Source organism: Oratosquilla oratoria, chromosome 1, assembly GCF_046742065.1.
Source record: "Oratosquilla oratoria isolate Oo_2021 chromosome 1, ASM4674206v1, whole genome shotgun sequence".
Lineage (NCBI taxonomy): Eukaryota > Metazoa > Arthropoda > Malacostraca > Stomatopoda > Squillidae > Oratosquilla > Oratosquilla oratoria.
Genome location: NC_134777.1, coordinates 101,734,633 through 101,742,132, shown reverse-complemented (window position 1 = coordinate 101,742,132; position 7,500 = coordinate 101,734,633). Strand labels below are relative to the sequence as shown.

At 42.5% G+C, this 7,500-nt stretch overlaps 1 pseudogene; it reads left to right on the top strand.

Annotated features, from left to right (window-relative positions):
• The window catches only part of LOC143029203 (uncharacterized), a 94,077-nt pseudogene that overhangs the window by 51,411 nt on the left and 35,166 nt on the right, over nt 1-7,500 (top strand).

The following is a 7,500-nucleotide window of genomic DNA, read 5'->3' as shown; positions in this document are numbered from 1 at the left end:
TGTGTGTGTGTGTATGTGTGTGTGTGTGCGTGTGTGTGTGAATCAACTTCACCTACAATGTAATGCTTACAGACACACTGCAATAAAACAAGAAGAAAAAATCCTTCCTTCCTTGCTTCCTTTCTTCCTCCCACCCTTATTTTCCTTCTTTCATCGTGGGCGACTAACCCACCAACCCGCCTTGGGTGTCAAGATGCAACGCGATTCCCTTCCTCCAGGAAAAAAAAAGAAAAAAAGAGAGAGAGAGAGAGAGAGAGAGAGAGAGAGAGAGAGAGAGAGAGAGAGAGAGAGAGAGAGAGAGAGAGAGAGAGAGAGAGAGAGAGAGCGATTCCCTTCCTCCAGGAAAAAAAAAAGAAAAAAAAAAGGGAGAGAGAGAGAACAACCGAGGAAGCCAACAACCAAATAAACCAAGACAGAGAGAAGGCACTTGTTCCCACATTGTCTAATTATATAATGCCCTCTCCCCCTTCTTCTTCTTCTTCTTCTTCTTCTTCTTCTTCTTCTTCTTCTTCTTCTTCTTCTTCTTCTTCTTCTTCTTCTTCTTCTTCTCCTTCTTCTCCTCCTCCTCCTCCTCCTCCTCCTCCTCCTCCTCCTCCTCCTCCTCCTCCTCCTCCTCCTCCTCCTCCTCCTCCTCCTCCTCCTCCTCCTCCTCCTCCTCCTCCTCCTCCTCCTCCTCCTCCTCCTCCTCCTCCCTTTCACGGTTTCATTTTCTACTCCTTTTTTATCATTCAATTTTAGCTTTCATTTCCTGCCTTCCATTTCTTCCTTCTTTCTTTCTCCTTCTCCTCCCCCTCTCCCCCCCTCTTACCCTCCTCCCCCATGTTCCCCTCCTTCTCAAGTTTCTCTTCATCCTACGCCTTATCATTACCTTCTTATCTTCATTTTTCTACGGCTAATCCTCATCATCACAATATCCATTAGCTTCATCTTCATACTACTACTGCTTTTCTCCATCCCTCTCCAAGATCTTGCCCCTGTCTCTCCTCTTCCTCCTCCTTCCCATTCCTCTTTTCCCATCTCTCCTCTTTTCCTTTCTCTCCCACACCTTCTACGTACTCCACCACCACTACTATTTCTCCCTCTTTCTTCATTTTTCCCTCACCATCTGCCTGGTATATCTATGTCGACTTATCAGTTTCTGTCATCTTTCTCTAGTGTACCCGCTAATCATACCATCTTTCTTGTAATACTTGTTCCGGGGGTGATCATCTGTCCTTGAGTGTTCCACTGATATTTTCGTCCCACCTTTTCCTTCGTCTTCCTGGTGGTCGTCTGCCCTTGGGACACCGACTCACCCAACATTTTGGTCTTATATTTTCCTCCATTCTCGCGACATGCCTGTGCCAATGCAGTTCCACTATTTCCACAAAATCTAAAATGTTACTGATATTTAGTTATTTCCAGATGTCCATCTCTTCTGTTCATACACTTCGATGATACGTGATACTCTCATCTCTGCAGCTTGAGTTTTACTTTTAGTTTTGGACGCAAGAGTCCGTGCCTTACATCCATAGGTCAGTATAGGTATCAAGATGGTTTAGATGGTTTTGTAAATAATTTGTTTTATCTTTCGTGAAACACGCCTATCTTTAGTAGGAAATTTAGCGTTATTGCTATAACTAGCTATATGGTCTTCTATGGCCTCATTTCTAGCAGCTCGGTCAAAAGCAATCCCCAAATACTTTATTTCTAGTATTTGCTTCAGTAGCACATCTATTTGTATGTTTATTTCTTCTTCTTCTCTACCAATTTGCATTAACTCTGCTATCCTTAGGTTTAGTTGTAGACCATATTCTTTTGATATATTGCTCCAGGCGTTGATCATGATTGCAAACTCCACCCATTCCACGTCATCCACATATATAAAAACGGCAGAGTTCTTCCTGTCTCCACTATTTTTCTCCACTAATTTCACGACTGGATCCCTTAACAATATCACCAGAATTGGAGATATTACACGACTGCAACACGGTGGTCAGAATCTAAAGGCAAAGATGGAATTGTCTTGACATCGTGTATTACGTCCTGTCAATTCAGGGTAATTCATAGATTTCTGTCTATATTCTTTTCTTTCTGCATTCCAACGGTATCAGGTCTACTTATGAACGTTCTGGTCTATGATTGTAAAACGTGGTGATTATTGCCATCTAGTTTCTAAATCAAAGCTCAGTTATTCTTTATCCATATGAGTTTATATCACCAATTCCAAAACCACCAGTTATACCTTTTACTATGCCTACTAACACATACATGGCCATTCAGATTACCACATACTATTAGATTGTCTTTCTGAAAGTATGAGTCGATTTTGTTTTGAAGCGATAAAAAAAATAATTTTTGCCAATTTTTCTTCCATGTTGTGGGGCATATACTTGCACCAAATCTATTTTTTTATTATTTCGGCTTTAACGTAATGCCTATTACCCTGTAACTAACGTATTTGGCGTATGTAATTCGTTCTCCTAAGTCAATAGTCTCCATAAAACGGACTTCTTACTGTTCATCTTCGGTACCGCTATGAATCAGCACGTAGTTTCAAAATATTGCCTTTTTCCCCATGTTTTCTGATGCGGGTCTCAGCCAATTCAATTATATCCCAATGTTTCTTTCGTATCAAGTCAACAAGTTCTTAACTCGCAATGTTCCGATATTGAGGGTACCTAAGTTCATACTGATTCATGGTTCTGTAACTCATAATCCATTTCTATTCCTGGATTGATGCTGTATGATCCGACCATTCCGAAGCTGAACATGTAGCTCTTGAGCAAGAATCACCCACTACCAGCTTTCTAGGCTTGTCGTAGCTACACTGCTGTCGTTTGAGTTATCCAAGAGGTACTGCCGCTGGGAAGTGACATTCGAACCCTGCCTCCCCTTTCTTTCTTCTTCCATTTCTAATACTCCTTATCATCTTTCCTTTTCTCCTTCTCGCCCTCCTCATTTCTCCTATCGCCCTGGTAACTGGCCTAGAGTGAATTCTACAGTACAGTCTCTCGTTTGACACAAGGTAATTCCAGCGATACCCCATGATTATTAGAAGGCACTTGGTACCAAAGACATTAAAACGTCTCTTGAAGTCAGTACCTATATGTGTATCAGTATATATGTGTTTGTGTGTGTGATTCACCATGGTCTTGGATCACGTGTTGGACTCGTGATCGACAGTTTTTTTTACCTTCACGGAAGAGAGCTCAGAGCACATATATGACGCGCACACACATCCAACTCCACACCCACGAGAGTTGGAGTAACGACTCGCAGCCCAGCGATACTGAAATTATTTCAGCCCTGGCCGGGATTCGAACTCGGATGGTTGGTGTGTGTGTGTGTGTGTGTGTGTGTGTGTGTGTGTGTGTGTGTGTGTGTGTGTGTGTGTGTGTGTGTGTGTGTGTGTGTGTGTGTGTGTGTGTGTGTGTGTGTGTGTGTGTGCGTGTATGTTTATGTGTTGTCTCATAGTTCATTCTAAAAGTTTACGCATTGGTGTGAAAAACTGTATTCCTTCCGTCAGCCCCTAAACATCATACCTCATTTCAAATTCATGTATGTTTCCAGTTTTTTGTCATAACAGATTCTATGTTATTCCAGGACTTTACGCATATGTTTGGAAAATGATTTTTTCATATCCTTCAGACACGTGGTCATAACGATGACCTCTGAATGCATTCCTATCCCAAGTCAAAATTCTTTCTAAGCTTTGTCCATCCCCTTCAGCGATCTGAACACCAAAATCAAACTCTCTCTCTCCAAGATTCTATAACGATGTAGGTCTTCTAATATCTCCTCGTATGACCTATTTTCAAGGCTGATCATTATTTTGGTTGCTCTTCTTTGTATTCTCTCAATCTTGCTTATGTCTTTCACTTAGTGTGAGGACCATATCAGTGTCGCATATTTCAATCTTTGAAGGATTAAAGACCATGATTTTTTTGATTTTTTTATCCATGTATTGAATGGCCCCCTTTCTATTCTTTACTGATTGCGTGTGCGTGAATAGGTGAGTGTGTGTGTATGTTTCACCTTCAGTAACACAAACATTAATTTCCTTGTGCTTCTTCTTTACGATTTGCCTCATGATTTCCTCCACCTCTCCGCCACCGAACCTCGTCCTTTCCAGCCTCCGCGGCCGTCTCTTAACCCTAAACGAATGACTGTGATGAATGCGTCACACTTAAAGGATTGGACTGTCTAACGCCACATGATTTTATTTAGCTTTGAGAAATGCTTCGTCGTCGGTAGGTTAGGCCAACAGTCCTGTCCCGACTCAATGGTTTGATCGTACCAGCTGGTGGGCTCAGCGGACTGGCTGGCAGGTTGGATTTTCTTTTCCACTGCTCTGTATTGTGCCTTCATCGCCTTTCCATCCCTCGCATGGCTTCCTCTAACATTTCATTTTACTACATTTTCCTTTTTAATTTATTTCTCTTTTACTTCTACATATTCTCTTGCATCCTCACTTCTATTCTATTCTCTCCACCATTGTCTGTTTGTTTTTTTCTTTTCCCCTCTTCCCTCTCTCCCTCCTTCCTTCCCTCTCTCTTCTCCCCTATCTTCCTCTCTCTCTCTGGCCCCTTCACTTGCATTTTCTTCCCTTCCACAATTCGTCTGTATTAGGCAGTTATCCTCTCGAGCAAACGCAATGCAGTTCATGACGGCTCAGAACACAACCACTGCAGTCAGTCGGAGCTCACAACACGAGCTAGGAGTACCGAAAGGAATCGATCCACCAGCTAGAGGTATGGTACAGTTCAAAGCACAACAACGGTGACCAATCGGCGCATACAACGCAAGCAATCTTGCGTAACGAAAAGGAGCGGCCACCAGCGGCCAATCAACACACAAGACGCAACCAATGGAATTGCTGAACACCTTGGAAATCGACGAAGAAAATATCTACATTTCTCTCCGGTCAATTCCTCTGACCCTGAGAAGAACATCTCTCCACTTCACTCAGACTCAACGCCTCGGAACCCGATTGACCGACTCAATGCCTCAGAGACCAAACAAAGAGCACCTCCACATCTCCCAGTAGCCGTTTCTCTCGCCACATCTCCAGACCCGTATTCATCGCCTGGATCCTCTCCCCACTTTCCCCACTGTCGGCACGTGGACATCAAACCCAGCAGTCTCCTACGCATCCGGAGATACCTATATTAACAGGTGAACTAGTACAGCAATAAAACGTGCCTGTGCCTTTTCTAGCCTATATTTGGAAATTAGAATACACGGCGTAGATCCTCCTACATCTACTTTCACCTACTAATGCTACTCCCCGGTCCGGTTTTGGTTGATTTACTATTTAAATGCTGAGATCAGCATGTGGTGAGGGGAGTTATCAACTTTACAATTTTAGTCTTATTATTCTTACAAATGGAACGTTTAAATATAGGTTATATTATAAAGGTTTAGTTTTATTATGTGATTATTTCTTGTGATTTAATTTACGTTTAATTGGGGATGTGGTGTATGTGTGTGTTGGAGATGTGTTTCTGGCTACTTAGTCATTATCATGCACTGATCATGTAATGGTTGGTCGTTTACGGCGCGTATGGGTGTTCGTTCGTATGTATTTTGTGATGTAGCTTTCCATGGGTAATGTTATAATATATAGGGTTACATACCAATCGTCCTCCTCCGCGCAATCTTATCGGCGCCTAACCCCTGGCAAATCACTACAATCAAGCCGCGGTCCCGTGGGCTGCGTATTTACATAAGAGATCGGTTCCCTGAGCCACACCTTTCCACTTAGAAAGAAATAAACCTTTCCATCCCTCCAGTGTTTGGCTTCCAGCTAGCCCCTGCCCCACATCGCCATTTTCCTGACAGCTCGCACCCAACGTGGGGTCACTGCCCATCCTAACAGTCTGACTTTCTCTCGCTCTCTTTCTTTCTTTCTCTCTCTCTCTCTTTCCTTCCCTTCCTTCCTCTCACTCTCCCACTCTCCCCCTTCCTTCCTCTCTCTCTCTCTCTTTCTCTCTGTCTATTTATTTCTATTTCTTCCTCCCTCTCTCTCTCTCTCTCTCTCTCTCTCTCTCTCTCTCTCTCTCTCTCTCTTTTCGTCCTCCAATATTCACATTCGCCGTTTTCTCTCATGCCAATCCCCATTCTCCCTTTTTTTCCGTTTCTCGTGCAAAGCCTCCCCCCACACTCCTTCCATCTTATCTTCCTTCCATCCCATCCTACCCTATCTAATGCAGTGAGTAGAGTGTCGTATCTTTAACCACTTAATTTGATTGTAAAAGGTCGGGGTCCTTAAGTTTAATAGAATCATTTTGGCGGAAGCCATATCAATTGTGAATATCAGGGAAGAGGGTAGAGGGGAGTGGAGTATGTAGGGGATGGAATGGTTAGGAGTGGTGTCTATATATATATATATATATATATATATATATATATAAATATATATATATATATATATTATATATATATATATATATATATATATTTTTTTTTTTTTTTTTTTTTTTTTTTTTTTTTTTTTTTTGCTACCTCCCTTGTAAGTGGAAAAAGCCTTTGGTATATGTATGTATGAATATCAACGAAATTTTTAATATGGAAAGATTTTAATCTGAGAGTATTAACTGAGGTAGACCTATACAATTAGCTGAGCAAGGGATGTCTCTCGGTTAAGAATACGAACCATATTGTGTGTGTACAGTGGTTTGGTGTGAGCTCTCTAGGACGTCGACCCTGATCACCAATGATGGTGATCGGATTGACTCAGAGATGGTTTGGTCTTCCCTCCCCAACCCCTCACTCACTCATCCCCCTCTTTCTCTCCTCCTTTCCTTTTCTCTACTTCTCAGCACTTTTCCAATATCTTAGTTATTGATTTTCTTTTGTAAATGTCTTGCCACTGATGACACGTACTCCACCTCCCTCTCTCCCTCCCACCCTCTCTCCGCCCTCTCTCTTCCACCCCACTCTCCCTCACTGGGTACCCAGTTCCCCCCGCGCCTCTCCTCATCCTCAACCCCTATTCTTATGGTTTCCTATTTCTCTCCTGTTCCCTCTCTCCCTCAGTTTCGCCACTTCTACCTATTACTATCGTCTCCCCTCTCACTCTCCTTCCTTCTCCTTCCTGTTCTATGTTTCCATTTCTTTAATTTCTCTGTTCTCTTCCTCAATTCTTCCCTCCTCCCTTGTTCCTCTATCCTTCCATTTCCTCTCTATTTGTACTTTTTACTTCTCCCGTGGCCATGTATTTCTTGATCTGGGAGAACTTCACTTCTGCATTATGTATTTCTTTATTCCTCTTTCTCTTCCTCCTCTTCCTCCCATTCTTTTTTTCCTTAGATTTTTCTCTTCCTCTTCTTCCTCCCCTCATTATTCTTAATATTTTGCAATTCTTCCTCTTCTTTCCCTACCTCCTCCTTCGCCTTCTCCTCTTCTTCTTAATATTTTTTTACTTCCTCCTCCTCCTCTCCTTATTCTTTACAATAAATTTCACTTCTTTCTTCTTCTCATCTTCCTCCACCCCCTCCTCCTCCTCCTTCCTCTCCC